Below are 23,339 nucleotides of genomic sequence, written 5' to 3' on the forward strand. Positions count from 1 at the left end.
GGTGAGTGGGGAGTCCTTAAACCCTACACCCCTTCATTCACCTGTATTATTGTAGCCTCTGTCACCCTGACCTGCTCAGAGATTTTCATCCTTCCTGCCTTAATTTTCCCCGTAACTTTAATCACTTTATAATAAATGATTTCCTCATTGATTTTCTTTACATTTCTCTTTCTCTCTCTGATCTAAACACCTTAGCAGAGCAATCATTGATTTGTTCATTGAAGTGTTCCCTGCTCCTAGATCACTGCCTGACATGTAGTGATCACTTGCTAGGCCCTTAGTGAAGAAATGAAAATTGCAGTGACTCCTGTGGTGCAGGAGAACATACCGAAGGCTTGAAGTAGGATGTTTCGGCAAAACCAGCTTTGTGCAAAGCATTGAGACTTCACTAAAATATGACTATGAATTATACTCTTGTTTCTTGCTTATGTTTTCTAAAGTGAGATTCTATTCTGCTGAGTGGAATGTTGAGTGGGGAATGGTGGGCAGCTATAGACAGAGTGAGACAGAGGAATCTGTGACAGAGAGAAGCAGATAACCGACCACTGGAGGAAGTAGTACTTGAGGAAAAAAAATCACATTTATTTTACCTTAAGATGAGAAAAGAGGGATCTTAATAGTGATTAACTTTTTTTATCCAAGAGGAAACTTATATTAGTATATGGCGTTTTTTTAATTTAATCAGCTAGAAGGAAAATGAATGTCTTAAACTTTTTAGATTTTTTTTTATTTGTTAAAAATCTTAAAGAATTTGAAATCAGTGTTTAAATAAAAATTTCCTACTAACTAAATACTAGGGAAAGTATTGTAAAATTTCAGAAAAATAATAACATGATTTAAAAACCAATCACCTATTCAAAATGGCTTGTGTTCATAGTTTTTAAATGAAAGGAAAATAAGTTGGGATTATTCCAACAAGAAAAGCACAGGAAAAATAGCTTAGGTCCACGTGTAGATAGGATTTCCCCACTCAATTAAAACAAAACAAAACAAATACATGTATTTTTTTTTTCATTTGACTTGCAAAGAGGTTTTTTTTTTTGCTATATAAATTTTCCTTGGTGTCTCATTATAGCCTACTGATAACTCTGTATTACTTTGTGTGTGCCTGTTATGTCCACTGTATTTAATATCTTAATAGCTATTGTCATGATAACATGACAGTTAAGGTAGAGGTGTTCAATATGTAGCTGCTAAATTGTGTAAGAATGGAAGTTTGAAACTTGATTCTCTGCTTTATATTCTATAAGATACTTTTGATTCATTAAGGATTTGAAACAGACACATTTAACAGAATCATTACAATTACTTTTTGTTACCCATCAAAACAGATCCTTCCTAAAACATACAGAGACTGATTTCATGATTTGTGAATGTCACCATTTACATTTTCAAATAGTTAATTTGTTTACAAGCCTCCTCACTTCCAAATCCCTCTGTGATATGATGGTTTCTTTGGGAGAAACCTTCCAGAGTTAATCTAAAAATGAACCTGCCATGAATGGTCGCAGAACAACCAAAGGGAAGTTGCTTAGAAATATGCAGGATAGGGTCACCATGGAAACCCGCCCTTGTGAGGTCCTTCTAAGGAGCAGTCCTTTGCAGTCACCATGGCGACCCTGGCAGAGAACTGAATATAGCAATCTGCTTGGTTGTTTACCATGGCAACTCAGACAGGACCACTTTGGAGACAACCCTGAGGCCATTTCTATGGAGACCTGCCAGGGCTGCCTTCAGAGGCTCCATCAGTGTAACCTTCAGGTCTGATGCTGTGTGCAAAGCCAGTAAAGCAAGTCCGAATGGAAAAGTGAAATGAAGCTCTACCCAGAGGGACAAAGATTAGGAAGGCTATAATTATTGGGTAGAATGATAGTAGTGACATAACATTCCAGAGGTTATGTTGGATGTTTCAGGTGACCTTTATGTGGGCTTCATAGTATGCAAATACAAGGCTCTGGTCTTTTTTCTTGCCTGCAACTCTGCATATTCCATAAATGAGCAATAATGGTATTATGGTTACTTTTACTCATCACACAAATCTGACCACAGATGTTACGTGTTCTTTTACAAAAATAATGTTCAGTAATGAGTTCCTTGATTCTTTACCTGGCTAGAAGTATCTGCTTCTTACAGTTTGTGGTTTATATTTCTTATCTCATAACATAAAATTAATGATTTCCAAATGACCTATACTCAGTCAAGACATTTAAAATACTTATTTGAAGGTCAGTTCAGCTATTTATAGTTTTATTTAGGCTTTAGATTTAGATGGACCTAGGATTAATCTTGGATTATCTACTTATTAACTCTGTGACCCAAGAAAAGTTTCCTTACTTCTTTTAGCCTTTTTTTATTATCATGTACCATTTGGGCAAGTTATCAGTTCCTTTGTAATAAGCTTTTTTAAGGATTATGTGATAGAATGCAAGTAAATTGCTTGAATTATAATAAGCACTCAGTAGTTGTTATCTGCTGTATTTTGATGACTATATAAAACTGGTATTTAGATGAGTCTTGTAAGATGATTAAGAATTGTTAATTGAAGAGGGGAGAAGATATTTTAGGAGAATGGATATTATTAAAAGTAGTAGAAGCTCAGAAAGCATGTTAAATTGGGGCAAAAAAAATGGTGTATGGAGAACAGGGTACATGTGAGATAAGTCTGAGAGAGGAGTAGGTGGAAAATATCAACTTCTGACTCTTAGAGAATGAGAGGCAGCACTAGTGACTGACATTTCTAGCTAGGAAGATGGCAAATAGTGGCTGCTCTAAACTGAACTATAGAATAAGAAAGGAAGAAAAAATTTGGAGATGCAACTTCATGTCATCATAATATGACATTTAATGTAGAAGTTTTTAACAAAAATTTTTGAACATATTTTGAATGCCTAGTGTAAGAATCACCGTTCTAGCCTTGGGTAACAGTTTTCAAGAAAGTAGATCCTTTTGGATTTTGGAACAAAATCCAAACAGAATAAATAATTAACTAAAATCTTTAGTATATTGTTGTATGGTGATAAACATGGAGATTTGGATGTATAAAATTGATGTGCCTACCAGAAACCCAGATGGAGACTTTAAGTAGGGATTATATGTAAAACCCATGGATTGGGGGCAGGATCCAGCTAGAGAGGTACATTTGGATGTTGTTAGGAATGGATGGTATTTAGAGTTGTGAGATTAGTTGAGGTCAGTAAAGGAAGAGAAAAGAGAGAAGAAAGAAGTTGTAGACTTGTAGGCATATTCCACCATTAAGCAGCTCACAGTAATGGAAGAATCAAAGGAGAGGCTGATGAGGAGGAAAGGAAATTTATATAGCTTTGACTACTGGCAAGTAATTGGGCCAGTAAGGTGAATTAAACAAATCTAATTAGGGTCATTCAGTATCTTACTTATCTATTTATAAAGCATTTGTAAAAAAAAATTAATGCAGAATAATTGGCATGAATATAGATAAAATATTTCCAGAGATTTCAAAAGTTGTATTATGTAATGATAAACTAGTAAAGAAAAAGATAGTAAGTGACATAGATGTTTTTCATTGAAAATAAGAGAATTTCTCACTTGCAATAAAGGTATAATAACAACTGAGATTATGAGGAAAATTGAGATATTTGGAGGAAACTTGAGGGTTTTGCAGTTTGGTTGTAGGTTTCCAGTCAGAGCTTCTGTTTGAAAATGCTTATTCACTTCACTACTTAACTGTAAAATAAATAAGGTTCATCTGTGGTGCTAAATAATGCTGCATATCTATTTTATTTTTATTTTTATTTTTGAATGGATGATTTATAGTTTCCTACTCAAAGCAGCATTCAAATATAAATGAATATGAATACATTTGACATTTAGCAATATGTGCATAGACTCTGAAATTTGGATCTAGATATAATGCCATAGCTGTTTAGCAGTATATTTATGTGAGCAAAAAAATGCATTTTCATAAGTTCATTATAATGTGGATTTGCATATAGCCACATTCAGTAGATGCAAACAGATACCAAATTTATTCAGGCTGGTCCTTGCTCTCTCTGTGTGATTTACTATTTTTGAACTACTGTTTTACTCTCAGCCTCAGATGGTGGTTATTAATTTTCAAATGATCTTGGTAGTATACTAAATGCTGTGCAGAACAAGATCGCTTTCTTTCTAAGTCTAGGAAGTTTAAAAAAGGATAATATTGATATAGGAAGCTTTACCATGGTAGGAAGTATAGGTTATCTCCTCTTAGATATTTGCTGGCTCAGTTCTCTTCCCTGACCTTTTTATGAAGTTATGTTTTTTCTATATGCCTCATTTTCTAATATGGTATGTTTTCTTCTCTTTTTTTTTTATCTATATGCATGTGTATGTGTCTCACACACATACATGGCCATGTATACATGTAAACATACATATGCTCATATATATGGCAGTGAAGAATATGACATTTCCTCTGTTAGGAGAGGAGGCTTTTTTCTTGTCTATTTTCTTTCATCAGGTTAACCTAGGGAGCAGGCTGCAAGCTTTTTTTCAGGTCTCGGGTCAGGATTATGAAAAGTCATGATCAAGTCAGTCCTTGGAGTGGTAATGGGACCATTAGAATTGACTGAGATTAGCTATAATACACCCCAAGTTTCAGATACCTAAAAACAAACAAACAAACAAACAAACAACTTTACCTTCAGAAAGTAAGAAGGAGAGTGGATGATAGATTCTGGATTTAAAACAAAACAAAAAAAACAAATCCCCCCTGCCCCCAAAGTGTACTAGCATGTTGGATCCACATGCACACAGCTGGATGGGAATGCAGGCTGGGTGGATGAGTGATTCTGTAATCCAGAAGACTTAACAGCCTTATTTCCCCAGGGGAAAGTACCAGGGAGTGCTAGAATTTTTCCCCATCTGTACCTTCTCTCAGTAGCCTGTCATTCATGCTTTCAGGACTTGTATGATGGGGATAATCCATGTGTTCCTAGTCATATAAATTTTAAAAAATTTAATTTTAAAAAAAGTTAATAAGTGCTTGATAAAATAGTGAAAAAAGCCCTGTCTACCCCAAAAGCAAGAATCTGTTGAGCCAGGAATCTCTGGCTGGAATTTCAGTATTTTGGCTTTTTCAATTTGTCTGTTATTTTTTCTTCTAGGGCATTTCCAAGTCGAGCAGTCCTTGAAAAAGGTATTTAATGTAAGGTCTTAATTCCAATTACAGGATTTTGCATGACTTCAACCACAGCAGTATGAGTCAGAAAGTTCAATACTACCTTTGTAGTTTTGGGCAAGTTAAAGTCTACTTTAGTTTCCTCAGCTACAAAAGAGGTGGGTAGTATCTTTCTAGAGTGTTGTTAAACCAGTATATTCAAACTCTCAGCCCAGTGTGTTTCACCAGAGTTAGGTCACAAGCAATTTTTAACCAATCTTAGAGAAACTTTCTTTGGAGTATATGTTGTGCATGTTCTTCTTCCAGATCAAAATTTGGAAAGTGGTAGCTGAAGTCCTCTGTTTTAGAACTTCATATTGTTTTAGGAAAAGGAAAACAAGACAGGGTGAGAGGGAAGAAAGAAGGAAAAAAAGGAAAGGAGAGCAGAAGAAATAGAAGGAGAAAAGAAGGGAGGGAGCAATTTCCTTGAGATGAATGGTGTCCACCCCACTTGCTCCTCTCCTTTCTCTAGGCCATTAAATAGATCCTTAATATATCTGACAGACTATCAAAATATTGTGTTTTGGACTCCTGTGGAATTATTTAAGCTGGATTATGCATGATATTGTATCATTGATATACAATGAAGGACATTTTAAGGAGAACCATAGATCCATTTATGAAAAGCATCAGCAGCACTGAATGCTTCATACTTTTCCATTATGAGGACTCATGAGGAAGGTCTTGTTTATATCTCAACACCAGCGAGAGAGTTTCGTCTCTCCTAAGTAGTGGGTTGGGTTCTCACCTTGTTCATATCTAGGTTTGACACCCAATCCAATCCCACTTTGTAGCCACTCCTCATATCCATTCTGGTTCCGATCTGCCTGTCAGCTGTATCCTTTGTGGTCTTCATACCACTGGCTTTCTCTACTCTTATTTTCTCTTTGTACTCATGTCCTTTTCTACTTATTGTTTTTAAACCAGTAGAGTATAATTTTGGAAGGCATTCTAAATCTAATATGGAACAAGTCAGAAACAATAAGTAAGAATTAGAGGTAAAAGTATTCCAAATTATCTCCAAGACTAACTCATTTTTATGCATATTTGTGACAAAAATAAAATGAAATTTGGGTTATTTATTTTGGAATCCACAAACACGACTCGTCTGTTGTGAACATAGACCTGGGGGCTGAATGGCTCCTGCAACTGTTACCCAGAAAACTAGTGAGCAGATATTTGAGGGTGATTGTACTCCTTTCACAATTTAACTCATGCAGTCTGCTTAGGGAAGGTTCTGCTGATTAAGGTATGCATTTAGAAAAAGACCACATCACCTTATGGTCTTGAATATAGCCTGTGTGTTATGGTTGGAAAGCATGGAAGAAGAGAGAAGAGGAGCAATGACTGTGGAGAGAGGCCTTGTAACACTGTTGTGGATAATATTCCAAGAATATTATCCACAACAGTGTCTTTCCCTAGAAACTTTATTATTTTTTCTTTATTGTCTTCACTGTAAAAGAACAAGAAATACAGAGATTAAGTAAAAGAAGTAGTTTAAAATTCCAGTCATTCTTTCTATGGATTTCAAGAAAAGCTACTTCTTGTGTCCTTTGGATTTATGATTTGCTTTGTGGGATTTGCCCCCTGTGAGTATTATAGTTTCAACAGCTGTCCTATGTAGAAATCAAAACAGATTCAATTTCTTTCTAATTCAAACATTTTGTTAGTAAGAAATGTGTCCTGAGGGTGTGTCTTGCATATCTTTTTCACACTGGGCCCTGCCTGGGCACTCAATAAATATTTGATTATGTTTAGAGCAAGAACACATTGGAAGCCAGAAACTTGAAGAGGGCTCTGATTCACTTTTTTTTTTTTTAAGAGAAAAGAAAGGGAGAGAGAGAATTTTTTAATATTTATCTTTCAGTTTTTGGTGGACACAACATCTTTATTTTATTTTTTATATGGTGCTGAGGATCGAACCCAGTGCCCCATGCATGCCAGGCGAGCGCATTACCACTTGAGCCACATCACCAGCCCTCTGAATCACTTTTATTTAACTTGTGACCTTAATCAGACATGAACTTATGGGAATAATGCTTGAAGAAAGTTTTTCGAAGATGTTTTTCAATCTAGAACTTGTGTTACTGATAATTTTAGTATGTTCATGTATGAAAATGTAAAATATTAGACAATACATAATGACAACCTAAAACATAATTTTAAAGTATGAACAGTTTAAATAGTATTGAGAAATAAAAAAATTGTAATTCTGTGAAGAATAGAACCACTAGTCTTATTTAGTTTTTTTGTTAGCATAGTATAATATCACTACATTAAGTACATTTTGATTAATTGTAGATTTCTTGGCCTTGAAGTCTCAGCTGTCTCTCTCTATTGAGTCTTTGCCAACTGGGGAGTCAATTTAGTAGGAGGAAAATGCATCAATCGTATTACCATTCAACTTTCAAAGTAATTCTAGGCTCACACTAGTGCTTTCCTTCTGTGACCACATTTAACATCCTTTGACTCTTGCCAGGAGTGTGCTGATCATTTGCCTATTACCCTCCAATAAGCAATCCTATGAGGTATATAGTAACTTAGGCCTATTTTTATAGATGAGAAATTAAAGTCTAGCAGGTCAATCAATGAATAGTTGTTGGTTCCTTTAATGTCCAAGCACTGGGTGGAGGGAAGCCATAGTGAGCATGACTGATTAAACCCCTGACACTACAGAGCTCACAGTCCAGTGGGAAGAGACTGAAAATGGGCAGAAGAAATATTAAACAAATATAATTTTAGATAGTGACTAGTGCTACAAAGAAGATAAAACAGGATAAGGTGATGGAGAGTACCAGGAGGGGAGGAGAACTTTAGCTAAAGTGATCAGAGAAGGCCTCTGTAGGTGGTGACATTGAATGGAGAGCCAGTGACCATAATGGGCAGCTGATGCAGATTCTGGAGCAGTTCTGGAAAAGATGAAGGATCCATGAGAGAAAGAAGAATGAGCACCACCTGTTCCAGGAACCTGGTTATGTCCTGTGAGGCTAGAATATAGACAGAGGGGTTAAGCAGGGGAAGGACATGTAAGCCTTTGGTTTGGTGCTGGTTGCAGTGGAAAGTGCCTAAGCAGCTTTAAATAGGGAAAGTGACGATTTGATGTTATATGCTTTTAAATTTCTTCTTGAAGTGACAGACTTCAAGTACAGCTCAAAGATTTTTTTTTTTTCCTTGAATCACTGGGGATGGTTTAAAACATTATGCTCGTGACTCCCGAATAGTGTGCATTTCTCCATGAACAAGGACATTCTTCTCTGTAACCATAATACAGTCATTAACATCAGAAAGTTATCATCAATCTATTTCTAAATCTAATACTCAGATTCCAATCAGCTTTTGCCAGGATTCTATAATGTTCTCGACTGCTTTTAGTTAGATGTCCACTTCAGTCTAGACCAGTTCCTTTGTCTTTCCTTGATTTTCATGAACATTACAACTTTGAAGATTAGAGGTGGAGTATTTTCTACAGTGCCACCAGTTTTAATTTGTTTGATATTTCCTCGTGATCAGATTTAAATTGTCAATCTTTGACTGGGTATCTGTTAAGCAATGCTGGAATCTTTTCATTGATTCCTGTTAAGATAGACCATGGTGTTTAATTGCCCCAGGAATGATGGTGTCTCTTTGATGGTGCTCTTTGATCACTGATCAAGGTGATGTCTGCCAAACTTCTCTGTCATAAAATCATTCCTTTCTTTTGTTGTTAGCAAAGTTTCTGTGGGGAACTTCGAGACCAGACAACTATTCCGTATACTTTTAAGCTTCCAATTTATTTGTGTGTTTGTGTATATTTGTGCTTTATTATTTCATTCAGTAAATAGAATTTAGTTCATTATTATAATTAACTATCTGCATACATGAATTGCCCCCCCCCCAGTGTGCACGTTGGGACCATCTTCATTTTGGCTTCTAGGACCTTTGACATTTTTCAGAATTTTGAACCCTTCTTTGCTTCTGATGCAATTAAATATTGTGGGCTCTCGTATTTTACCTGTATTAGCCTTTAGATCAACCATTCTCTAATGAGCCTTGGTTCCTTTCCGTGAAAACATTACATTTAGAATATAATATCTTGGCATAGACGTGTTCACTGCTATTGAGATATCACTATCCAAGACCTGAGTACACAGAGCCAAGAAATATCTGTACATGTAGTCATTGCTTCCCTATTGTTAGATATCTATGTTTGTTTTTCTGTTTATGTACACTTATCCCTTGTGTCTTGAGGGCATTGGTTCCAGGATCCTCCTTGGTTACCCAAATCTGCAAATGCTCAAGTTCCTACTATAAAATGGCATAATATTTTAATATAACCTACAGACTTCCTCCTGTATCATTTGAATCATCTTTAGATTACTTATAATACCTAATACAATATAAATAATATGTAACTAGTTGTTATACTGTATTGTTTGAGGGATAATCACAATAAAAATGTCAACGACAATAAAAATGTCTGCACATATTCATGACAGATACAATTTTCCTTTACAAATATTTTTGATCTGTGCTTGGTTGAATTCAAGGTCATAGAACTCCATGGATACAGGGGACTGGGTGTATATTTAAAAAGGGAGTTTGCACCAGTGCTTTCTATTTTAATCCAGTTATTAGGATTCATTCTAGATTTCTTTTCCGTTTGTAGTTCCCTTCCTGATTGAGAAGTAGGGTTCCGTTTTCCTTTATGTATCTGCTTATCTTATCATTCCCCCAGAATGTGTCCTGGGTGGTCTCCTTTCCTAAGTAGAGACACTCGTCATTCTACTTGGGCTTTTTCACTCTGGAATGAGAGCCTCCACCTTACTACTCTAGTAAGGTGTCTCTGCCTCCCCCAAGCAGTGCCCTCCTCACCTGGCTTGAGCTGTTGCTCCCTACCCGGGGCCCTTTCTATAGGTACTGCCTCCTTTGTCATTGCTTTGCTTCCTGCTTTAGGCCATTACAACGTTGTCTTCCTCCTTCACTAGCATGGACACCAGCCTTGCTCTGCACCCCTGAATTGTGTTCGGACCAAGTTGTTCAGAAAGGGAAAAGGAAGAGCTGATACTTGTTTTCAAATGCTCAGTGAGTTTCTTGCACGAGAAACAAAGTCGAGTTCAGAGACCAGTGCAATGGGAAGGACATGATACTGGCTCAAACTTAGTGGGTGGTAGTAGAGATTTTCAGAAGAAACATTAAGTGCATTGCCTGGTTATATAGCTAGTTAAATAGCAAACCTAGAACTATACATTAACCTTGTTTTCCCTGATCACTTGTAAATACTTTCTTTTCCTTTTATGGGTGGTTTGAAGTAGAGGGACCAGAAGAATTGAAGACAAGTGATAATTACCTCCTACTAAAATCAAAACAAAAAAGAAAATTTTAAGTATTTGATGCTTTCTTCTTTTGTCCCTCCAATCCCCCAAAAGAGAAAAACCTGGAATTCATAATAAATTGGAAATTACAACTTGAAAATACTTTGGAACATGTAGACTTATAATGACCTCAGAAGGTGGAAATCCTGTTTTTCTTCTTTCAAGGAATTATTATTACTTTAAATTAAATAGTTTAATTGAGTAGGAAAAGGTTTATGAATTGGGTAGCACTCAGGACAAAACTGGTCCAAAGTACTCCCTCAAGAAATTATCATAAGAGCTATATTCTAACTAGGTCAACAAATCATGCTAAAACGAATAATAATAGCTAACATTTCTAAGTAATTATTATGTGGCAAGAAAAATTTGAATCTAAATGTATTGGGTCATTTACATCTTATAAAATATAATGGAGTATAAGCACTATTATTTTTATTTTATAAATGTGATACTTGAGGCACAGAGAAATAGTTACTGGCTCAGCATTGCACTTGTAGGAATTACTAAAGCAGGGCTCCAAAAATTGTGTGGTTAACTGTATTTGAAAATTACAGTCCACCTCAACTCCTTTGAATAGCCTGCTGCCCTTTTACCCATAGCAGAAACCACTGATCCATCATGGCATTTTATAACAGCCCAGAAAAATCCTCAAAAATATTTATCCATATTCTTCAGATGACTGATGCTGATTGATTAGCATTTGCATGTTTGATAAAGTCTGCTTGCCATTCTTGTTGGAGAGCATTATTGGTTACCTCATATATTCTCTCAAAACACAATGGCATTTTTAATAATTGTCCTTAGTGTTCGTGGGGATTGGTTCAAGGACCCTGCAGATACCAAAATTTGCAGATGCTCAGGTTCATTATATAAAACAGCAAAGCATTTTATAATAACCTAAAGTCTCCTCCCATGTATTTTAAATCATCTCTAAGATACTCATAATTTCTAATATAATGTAAATGTTATGTGAATAGTGGTTATACTATATTGCTTAGAAAGTAGTGGCAAAGAAATGTCTGTACATATTTAATATGGATCCCATTTTTTTTTCTTAAGTATTTTCAGTCCTTCATTGGTTGAACTCAATAGATACAGGACTCTTGGATAAGGTAGGGTGACTATATTTATTAGATGAAATTGACTCGCCTTCTTTATCTCAGCCAAAAAGAGGGTTGGAAATGAGTTTAGGAGACCCAGTATTTTTCTCTTGATGTATCAGTGGTTCTCATAAACAGTGTGTCTGGGGAAAGGGTAAGAGATATTTTCAAAATATACGAACTATTGTGTTCTAGAAGCTTTTAATCTAAAATTAGTTAGCAAGTAGACAAGAGACATCAAGGAAATGCACTTAAAATAAAATCTTAACAGTAAACAAAAACCTGTGGCAGATTCTTGCAACAGAAAAATCTTGTACATATTATGAGTATTCTGTAAATGAGGGAATGAAAGGTCCATATACATAATATAGATGACAAGAAAGGTGATAAGTGTGATAATCACCTATCATACATAAAAGTATAAATACAAGGCTTCCCTGATACAAGTTTTCCATAGACGATTCTATGTCGAAAGGTGAAAGCTTTATCCAACCTCCGATTTTTAGTTGTAGTATTTTTATTAGCTTATTTATACGTATTTAAGATTACACATATGAATGCATCGCTATTTAACATACATTAAATATATTAGTGTAGAAATATCATCTTTTTCAATTCATGTGTATTCTCAACACTTCTTTTGGGTCATCTAACATTTTCTTATATTGGAAGAGGAAATTATACATATGCATTTCAACAATCAGGAAAAAAGGAACTGAGAGTCTTTGTTTCTGTACCTCCTTTTTTGAATCCAGGTATAATGTGTCCCTAGAGGTTTACCCCTAGCTACCACTACTCATTTACACAATATTAGCAACTTCAGCATTTCATTCGTCCCATGAGATATTTTCTCTTGATCTCTAACGTAACTAATCGGTATTATTCGTGGCTTAAAAAAAAAAGCAAGAACAATTTATTTGAATAGGTAATATAGTCACATGGTTGAGAATTCTTAAATTTAAAAAAAATTAATCTGGTGTTATTTCCTTCCCACCTCCATAGCGTGCTCTGCTCATGCCTCAAGCACATTGTTAGTCACTTCTGTTAGCCTTCCTGGCTTCTTTGCAGATATAAAGCAAGTATAAATGCACTTTCTAATTCTTTTGTCCTATGTATGTGGTAATATGATAAAATAATTTCTGCATGTGGCTTTTTAAATATGATAACATATCTTGGAGTTCATCCTATTTATTGGCCTTTTATAGTCTACATGATATTTAATTATGTGGATGTTCTAGAATTTATTTATCCTGACCCCTGCTAGTAAATATTTGTTATTTCTCATCTTTTCTTTTATAAACAATGCTTCAGTGAAGAACCAATCTTGTACATATATTATAAATGCAAAAGTGTACCAGTAGGTCTGAAAAAATAAATGCCTGGAAATGAAATTTTTGAGTCAAAGGATGCATTTAATTGCAGTAGCACTTTTACTAGATGTATGATCTTGGGCAAGTGAACTAACTTCTCAGTTACTGGATTTCTTTATTTGTGAAATAGAAATAATATCACCTAGCTTGAGGTGCCTGGAATAGTGCTTGGCACATGGAAGGGCTAAAATAATTAACTGTTGTTACTTGGCACATGGAAAGGGCTAAAATAATTAACTGTTGTTACTACCAAATTGTTCTCCAAGGGCAGAGCTATTTACATTCTCCAGTGCTTGCCTATTTCTGCACCCTCAGCCCCCACCGTTGTCAGTGTTATCCAATTGTAGATTTGTTACCATCCAAAAGTGAAAAATGTTATTCCACTGTAGGTTTCATTTGTGTGTCCCTTAAAAGAGTAGCATAAGCATTGTTTTTTATGCCTAAGTAAAACTTGCATTTCCCATTTTGTGATTGTTTTTTTGATCATGAAATCCTACTAATTCTTGCTCTTTCTTTGATTTCAAGGGCTTCTTCTTAGAGAAATTAGATTTTATTTGTCACTCATATTTTAATTTTTTATACTGATTTTTGCTATGCAGATTCCTAAATTTTATAAAGTCAGATTCATCTTAAGGATTTTGTTTTAAGACAGAGTTAGATAGAAGTCTTCTACTTCACGTGAGAGAAGAATTATTTCATGGTTTCTTATATTAACTTTTTGGGCTTCCTTTTTCATATTTGAAACTTTGAGTCACTGGGAATTAATTCTAGCTATAAATATGAGGTTTCAATTTAACTATAATATATATTTAAAGGTAACTATCTAGTTTTGCCAAACCTAGTCATTGAATAATGACATTTTCCAGTGATTTTTGATGCTACCTTTTAAATATACACGACTTTTGTTTTTTTATACATACCTATTTTAAGACTTTCCATATGTTCCCTTCATCTGACTGTTGGGAAATGCTCCAGGACCATACTGTTGAGGTTTTAGAATATGTTTATACAGGCAGGAAGATTTGTCTACCCCTGCTCACTGCTCTTCTTCTTTGTCTGTTTACAGTGCTTTAAAAAGTAAACATTGAAATATTTATAAAGCTAATAAAACCTTTGATTATGAAGTCATTTTCAGAAATAATTACTGTTTCTTATAAAAAAAATTAACAACTAATTCCACCAGTAGAATTATATATATATGAAAAGACTATTGAGTTTGCTTATTTTTTCTAAAATATTGGTTTTTTTCAAGTAATTTTTTAAGTAATTACAATAACACTCAATAATATTAGAAATTTTCTATGAAAATGAATAAAAGAAATAAATAAAAGCAACTTAGGTAAAGGGACAGCTACAAACTCATGTACTAGAGCACAGATGCTGTTGCATGCCTGTGATGTCAACTTTCTAGAACTGTACTGCTGCAAGTGAAAGAGCTGTTTTTACTGTATGATAATTTGGTTAATTGAATCAAAGAGGAGAGGTTGTTTCTCGTGGAAGTCTTAGCTCTGGTAGGGATTCAAATAGAAAATAAATGAAAGAAACAACAGGAGGATTTACCTGATTAAAAGTATAATGTACTATAGCAAAGGTAACATGGTAGTTACTAGACTTTTTTGATCTCATATTGTGTCAGCTAATGGTCACGGTGATGAAATACCTGAAAGGATTATTTTGGCTCAGTTTTGAAGGTTTCAGTCCATGGTTGGTTACCCCTGTTGCTTTGAGGTCTGCGATGAGGCAGTACATTATGGTAGAAGGATGTGGCAGAGCATTCCGCTCATCTCATGGTGACTGGGAGCAAATAAAGAGAGGAAAGAGTAGCAGTTCACAATTCCCTTCTAGGGCATGTCCCAGTGATGTAGTATCTCCCACTAGGCCTGACATCCTCTACCACCTTCAGATAGTGCTGTGGGCTGGGAACCATCCTTAAACTCAGTGGCCTTTGGGGGAATCTTATCGAAACTATAGCATATATGTATCACCTAAATATTTTTAAGCATATCTCCCAATATATAAACATTTTTTTGCTTTGTAAATGACTTACTTATACTACTTACTAAATTATTATACATATTAAATTATTGTAATTGTTATAAGTAAATATTTATTATACTTATTGTACTTATTTTACTTAAACTAGTATATTCATATATTTTATCTGTATTACAAATTATGCATGTAAGTAGGTACTAAAATATCTGAATAAGAGTTCAATATAAATGGAATTTTCTTTAGGCAGCACTGTTGTCTATCTTAGGCATACCCTGAAGTTCTTCTATTCTATTTGAGAGTTTTGTAGTAGGTTGGGGTTTGTATCACAAATTAGAGAACCTGGACTGTAGGCAAAAGTTTCCAAATAAGTCATTTCAATCTCAATAAACATTGCCAAAAAACTGGGAAAAATAATATTTACCTCATAAGGGTATATTGAAAATTAAATATACTAATATATGAGATATTATTTGAGTGAAATAAACATATTTCATGACATAAAATTGTATGGCCTGAGCCAGGTATGGTGACACAAGCCTTAATTTCAGCTACTAAGTAGGCTGAAGCAGGAGACTTTTGCTGGTTCAAGGCCAGCCTGGGCAACTTAGGAAGACTCTGTCTCAAAATTAAACAAGAAGAATAATTGAGGATATAGCTCAGTGGTAAAGTGCTTCCGAGTTCAATTTTCAGTACTGTGAAAAAAATAAATAAAAAGTATGACTTAAAGGCCTTGGAAATAAATAAGTTTTAGATTTTGGCTCCAGAATAATATATGACCTCAGGAAACCTAATGATAATATGACATATGGTTATAACTTAAAATAGCACATTACTTTTTATGACTAAAGTATGTTCTTCAGAAAGAAATACAGAAAATTATCATGTCAAAAGGCGTAAAAGACCTTGAATTTTGTGTTTTTTTATTGTTTTATTTTTGAGGAGCCACATCATTTCTTTATAAAAGATTTTTTATTAATGGGACTCTTGGAGGCACCCAGAAAGAAATGGATCCTCTTTATTCCAATGTATACTTAGTGTGCTTCACTTGTGCAGAAGATTCAAGGGAGAGCTCTTCATTTCCTAGAATGCTACCATTTAAATAACTGGCTTTCTGTGCCTTCAGTATAACAAGAAATCATAATTATCATTTGTGAAATGTTAATGCTGTTGAAGGGGCTGGCTTGAAAGGTGATGCGTCAACTACATTTGTGGGTGTTTTATGACTCAATGTGTCATTTTTAGAAATTGCTTTTGTGTTTTACTGAACAAGTTACATTAGGATAACAAAATTGGCAATGGGTTTCAGGGAGAGAGGTTTCCACTTTTTGAGAAAAGTGTGTATTATAAAGCATATAAAGAAGGTACTATTTAGTAATCACATGTATGCCTGAACAGCATTGTATAATCAAGCATCTGATTTCCTCAGACACATCTTACCTCTCTCACGAATCAGAAAATAATACAATTTTATTGTTAAGAGCCCTCTCATCTCTCCCCTGCAATTTAATTAATGCTTGTTAAGAAGAGGTAGCTGTCAGATTAAAATTGAATTTTTGAATTTTCTATTGTCTTCTGACGGAGTGGCAATCTAAATCTTTTTATTTAGGTATGTTATTTTCAAGAACTTTTCAAAATGATAATTTCCTAGCTTTTCTGATTGTGAAGAGAAATTTTTAGCATTTGAATAAATAGATTGAATGGTGAAAGGTTTTTTTTTTCCATAAAAGGAAATAATAGAGAAGCCATTAAAAAAGGAAAACAATAATGATAATTTTAAGTAAGAATAACTATCATCCTCAAGTTGTACTATTTTTTCTCATAAATTTTGCTGGTATATACCTTTATGGGTAGGTACCAACCCGCACAGTTAATTTGTTTTGTGGTATTTTACAAATGTAAAGAAATAATTCTTGGAAAACTAGTAGAACAAGTCTATATTCATCAGTAACATTTTATTTTCCTAATATTTTTTGTTCAGCCTACAAGTATTTATCAAATCCCTATAAACACTGGAGATAGTGTTGAAAAGATAGACATGTGGTCCCTCATGGCAGAGCTTACCTTCCAAAGGGAAAGTATAAAACAAAGTAATTGCTATTTGTAATGAATGTTAAGGAAATGAACAATGGACTGAGATAGGATATAACCAACAAAAAAAGGGAAAAACTCATTTTGTAGGATAAATGTCTTTCTAGGTAAGGCTATCTGAGGACTGTTATTTAAGCTGAATTAAAAGAAAGAGTCCTTGACCCACACCCTTCACGCATGCCCTTGCCTGCAAAAAGTAACTTGAAGGCAGTCTTCAAGTGCTGGAAAAACTGTATAAAACTGTTACTCAGCCCTGGCTTCACCTCTCCTCCTGCCCCTGACTACTGTACCTCTATAAATATGAACACCCATAACAAATGTTGCTGTCTGTCCCTCTGCTTATGACCTGTATTCCTTTGTGTATTTCTTACTTTACTCCAGACGACATGTCTCTCTCCAGATAGACTACATTCTCCCATGAATCAATATCTGATTTCCTAATTAAATATCTGTGTCTCTAAAATAAATAAATAACAAACAAAAGAGAACTAGCAAGAAGATTTATTTTTTAATCAGAGCATTCTTGTTATATAGCACTTGGGTTCATCCCAACAAAATCATACATGCTTGGAATTTGATTTCAGTTCATATCCCTACTTTTCCCTTCTCTCCTTCTTTCCCCCATTTTCCTTCCTCTACTTTACTAGTCTTTCTTATATTCATCTATTTTTTTTAAAAATTTGATTGATTCTTTCTACTTGTGTATACAGGTGAAATTCTGTGTGGCATATTTATATATGCACATAGAATGATTTTTTTTTCAATTTATTCCTCAATTACTCCCCTTTCACATCCTTCCTTTCTCCCTTCAGAGAGTAGATCTTCTGCTCTATGGATATTCCCTATATCTTTATGATCTTAAATCCTCCCTTTTCTTTTCCTTTATTTTGCTGTAGCTTCCATATATGAGAAAAAACATTTGACCCTTGATTTTCTGAGTGTGGCTTATTTTTCTTAGCATGATGTTTTTTTATTTTCATTCATTTACTAGCAAATGCAATAATTTCCTTTGTCTTTATGGCTGAGTGAAACTCCATTGTGTATATATACCACAGTGTCTCAATTTAAAATTGATTTAATTGGGGTTGTAGCTCAGTTGTAGAGTTCTCCCCTCGCATGTGGAAGGCACTGGGTTAGATCCTCAGCACCACATAAAAATAAAATAAACGTATTGTGCCCATCTACAATCCAAAAAAAAAGTTTAAAAAATAAGTAAAATAGATTTAAAGTAGAATAATTGCTTAAACATTTCCCCATTAAATGCCCTTTAATATCTCTCAGTGAAGATTTAATTTTTTCCCTATAAGATCTTCTATATCTTGTTTTATTTATTTTTAAGTAACTTACTTTTTGATTTGTATTTACTATAAATTTTATATGTGAATACATTTTATTGCCTAACTTTTTTTTGTTAAATTATAGAAATGTAACTGACTTTTTCTTATTTATCTTATATTTGGCAACTTTCTAAATAATAATAATAATTATATATTACATATACCATTATATATAATTATATACATGATAATTATTGTTATCATTTTTGTACTGGGTATTGAACTCAGGGCCTTATCCATGCTAGGCAAGAATTCTGCCACCAAGCTTTATCTCCAAGCCTTTTTGCTTTATTTTGAAAATTACCTAGGTTTGCCTTGAACTTGAGATCCTCCTGCCCCAGCCTTCTGAGTAGCTAGTATTACAGGATGTGCCATCAAGTCTTGGATCTAAATTATTTTAAATTTTAATACTTTATTCATAGAATCTGGTTTTATCTGTAGACAATCGTAATGTGAGTACACATGAATAATTTGTCTAATTTATTCAATAATTGTACCTTTGTGATTTTTTTTTTTCATTTGTCGTTAAGCTAATGAAAGAAGAGGTGACAATGTTGTCAGTATGGAAAATCTTTGTATTACTCCTAATTCTAGAGTAAATGCTTTCAATATTCATTCCATTAGTAATGATGTGTGTTTTAGTATGTGTGAGTGTATATATATATACACACACATATACACACACGCGCTCACATACACACAGTATTTTAGTCAAGGTAGGATATTTCTTATCACTATTACTTGACTAGAGGTTGATTTACATAATATTGAGTGCCTTTTGGCACTTACCCAGGTAATTTTTATTTTCTCTATGTTATTCTCTTATTATGCTGATTTAACCTAATTGAATTTCCCATTTTAGCCATACTTTGATGCCTGGGGGACACCCAAACTGGTCACTGCTGGATTTGGCTTGATCACTTTTTTTTTCCCTAGGAATTTTGAATTTACATGTTTGAATAAATGATTTTAATTACTGTTTTTTGTACCAGAAATGCCAATATTTATATTAAGGTTATTCTGGTCTCATAAATATCTATGCAGTAGATTAATTTGTGTGAGATTGTCATTATTGTTAATGAAGAGATAGCTCATGATTCTACATTAGGAATAGCTTTAAAACTGTTTATACATTAGGGAATCAGTAATAACATTGGAGAAATCCTAAATATTAATTGTGCTGCCATAAGCCCTTATAAATGTACTTGGGAATAAAGATCTCCTAAGGTTAGGATAAAGGTTCTTTTATTTGCTACTGGTTCTAGATTTTAATATCAGGAATAAAGGATGCAGGATTGATGATTGAATATTCAGCAAAGGTGATTCTAAGAGTGGTAGGTTAAATTCCCCCTAGATTGCTTTTTAGTAGTGACAGATCACAGGGATTGAAAAAAAAATTGATTGGACATTTTCCTCTGTCATCTGGCAACTATTCCTAGAGAAATAAACTGTAGAGAAATTTCTTTTTGTATCCATACTTTTTATACTTGGTACCTTGACAAAACCATTGGAACTTATTTTAATCAGCTTTTTTGCTGCTGTCACCAAAGAGACCTGACAAGAACAATTTTAAGAGGAGGAAAAGTTTATTTGGGGGCTCACTATTTCAGAGGTCTCAGTTCATAGCTTAAGGTGAAGCAGGAGATCATGGTGGAAGAGTGTAGAGGAGGAAAGCATCTGGGAACAAGGCCCTAGCAAAGAGAGAGAGAGAGAGAGAGAGAGAGAGAGAGAGAGAGAGAGAGAGATGCTAACAAGGACAAAACGTATACCCAAAAGGCACGTCCCAGGGAGCCACCTCCTCTGGCCATGTCCTACTTGCCTAAGTTACTACCCTATCAGGGAATTAATATACTGATTAGATTAAGGCTCCCATAACCCAATCATTTCACCTCTAAACTTTGTTGCATTTTCTCACATAGGACAACTCATACCTAAACCGTAACAGTAATCATGGCAGTTGATGCCTCTAGACTTATCATGCCAAAGTATGTTAATTATTTATCATATATGTAGTTTAGCAGTCAGCAGATTTACTCCTAACACATTTTTTTTTTTCAGGAGCTGGGGTACCCAGCCATATTTTGTATTTTATTTGGAGACAGGATCTCACTGAGTTGCTTAGCGCCTTGATTTTGCTGAGGCTGGTTTTGAACTTGGGATCCTTCTGTCTTAGTTTCCCAGGCTTCTGGGATTACAGATGTGCACCACTTCGCCTAGCCCTAACACATATTTTAATGTAGTATGTAGTTCAACTTTTTTTCTGAAAGAGTTTATTTTCTAGAGTATGGGGAAGTTGGAATACATGCACGTGATAAATGTTAGACCCAATAATTCAAGTTTAAATATCCTTCTTTAAGATCTTTTAAAGTTTCATATGAGTACGACTACTCCCGTACATGTTAATTTAAAAGTATTTTTCTCTCTCTCTGTAAAATATTGACAAGATTATGCCATGTTTATTCATGGCTTTGCTGATCCTCTGAGCCATCGCTGAGTATTGATGTGGGAATAGGAATCCCAATTTGAGAAACACACGTTGAAGCCTTCCATATTGGTCTCATTTGTGAAGCTCTCGGCATTGGGAGGACTTTTTTGATGTTAAGTAAAGATATGTCTCTATGAAGGAAGTGTTTCAGAAATTGAACGAGAAAGGAAAGAAAACACTTCACACAGGGGCACTGTGCCTAGCATGGTACTTGGCATATAGTAAGTATTCAACAGATAGTTGTTGGATGAATTAATATGTTTTCTAAAAACTGAGCTGTGGTAAACAAGAAAAGCTAAAGGCTGACAGATATGTTTGGAAGTATGGAGGGTCCTTGCTTCTATTTTTCCAACTTTGCTAGACAGGAATTTTTAGTTACTAAGAAATATAAAATAATTTGCTGAATCAGGAAAAGTGTTCATTTGCATATTTTGTCTGAGGGCTTTATCATTTGTAATTTGCATGATATTAATGCTTCTTGGATTAGAGAGGAATGATTTATTAAGGTGAAATGGCTATTCAGTTCTTTATATCTGGAACTGATTTGTAGAAGGGACTTATGGAATATCCTTACTTAGATTTTTGGGCCTACAGTATTATCCAGCTAAGCTACCAACATCCTCAGGCATATTGGGGCTTTAAGGGAGCTTTCTGAGCTTTTAATAAGGTAGTATATTGTGTTCACTTGACTGTTGTTCCCTTCTTATGCAGGTCTTCTTTAGGGATTCCATAACAGAATAAGTGAATGAAAGGGCAGATTCTGTCAGGATGTTTCTGATATCCTAACAATATCCTCTCATAACCACCTGGAACCACTCTAACCCTCACATGAAATAAGGGAAAATGCACAAAGCAATGTGGATCCTAAGACCCTGCCAGCCTATAAGCTCCCAGTGGAAAAGTCTTCCCTTCTCTGTTTATCCCTGTGCCCTTAGTCATATGCCTGGATCAAGGCCTGGCTCACAATAGGCACTTCAAAATAGATTAATTAACCAAATTAATACTTTTCATGAAATATATTTTTTCTTCCTTATTGAAGGTAATAGGAATCTGCATTTGGGTTGGAAAATAGATTGTGATAGAGCATGAATAAGTAAAATTAAAAGTTTCATATGGAAAATAATCCTGAGATTGAGCCTGCCAAACAATTTGGAAGAAGAAAACCTTTGTTGAGAACTAGCCTACACTGGAAGTGTAGTTACAGGGAGGGACCTGTATCTCATGCCAAATCTTACTTTTGTGTTACTGAAAGTTGGGCCAGCTGGATTGAGGGGAAAGAGTTACAGAGACAGTTGAGTGAGATACCATATGTGACTCACAGGGCAGGACTGATCATAATAGTTTTTCAGAAACGGTAACTTAGCAGGCATATGTTAAGAATCTGCTGTGTGTTACAAACGTGCTGGATCATAGCTCCCTGAGCTAACTCTACCCTTCGCCATAACCTCCAGATATCTCTTGTGAATTCCCTACTCCTTATTACTATTACTATCAAGTTGTCTTTGAGGTGTTAGAGACAGAGAAAACAAAGATATTAGGATGATCAAAAAGCCTTCAAGCAAGAATGTAAAGTTGATCAGGGCAGTTTGTTTTCTTGATAACAGAGGCAATATCATTCATCTGACTGGGTAGATGTTTCCTCATTTTTTTCTTTTTGGACATATCCCTCCAAAAGCTCATCCCTCTGTTTCCTTGCTAAATCCAGAGCTGTTCTAAATTATGAAATACTTGTACATTCTGCTAGAAAATCCAAATAATCTCTCCAGGTCCACCTGAAAGATAGCTCAGTGAATTAAAATAAGTGTTATTTTTATTGGTAAATGTGGAATTCCTTGCCTCTAAATGGAAACACTGCTTAGAAATGGCAGCAAAAAGGTCAAACTTAAAGTTTTAAGAACAGAAGACTTAATTGTTTTTAAGGACATTTTAACCTCTATGAAGAAAATTCTAGTTATTTCAAGTGTGTAATGTTAAATCAAATATATGTACACTTTCAACATTGGATTTATCTCTTCTTCAGTTATGGGCATACAAGTAATCCAATTTTACAACATTTGTCTCCAAAATTTGTTATAAGACATTTTTAGTGATTTGTATTTGTGGAGCACATGGTTTTTAACAATTTTAAAAGTCTTTTCTATACTGTTTTTGCTACCTTAATCTTGTGATAATACAATTCACATCTGTAAATTTTAAGTATAAATAAATAGATATTTGTGATATAATTTCAAAGATAACATTTTGTCAAGAAAAAAAAAATTCTCTTAAAACATTCTAAAGTGTTCTATCCCCTTAACCTTTTTATAAATTGGTAGAGACTGTTCTTAAATACTCTTCTAGGAAAAAATATTTTTTTACTTTTCCTATTTGAGTTAATTTGGTTAAAAAGCCAATAACTTAATCATTTGCCTATATTTATGTAACTTTAATATGGGAT

The 23,339-nt window shown here is 34.4% G+C and overlaps 1 protein-coding gene across 2 annotated transcripts in view; it reads left to right on the forward strand.

The window, feature by feature from the left end:
* The window catches only part of Snx7 (sorting nexin 7), an 82,527-nt gene that overhangs the window by 34,995 nt on the left and 24,193 nt on the right, over positions 1–23,339 (forward strand). The gene's annotated exons all lie outside the window — the stretch shown is intronic.

This window comes from Ictidomys tridecemlineatus, chromosome 11 (assembly GCF_052094955.1).
Source record: "Ictidomys tridecemlineatus isolate mIctTri1 chromosome 11, mIctTri1.hap1, whole genome shotgun sequence".
Lineage (NCBI taxonomy): Eukaryota > Metazoa > Chordata > Mammalia > Rodentia > Sciuridae > Ictidomys > Ictidomys tridecemlineatus.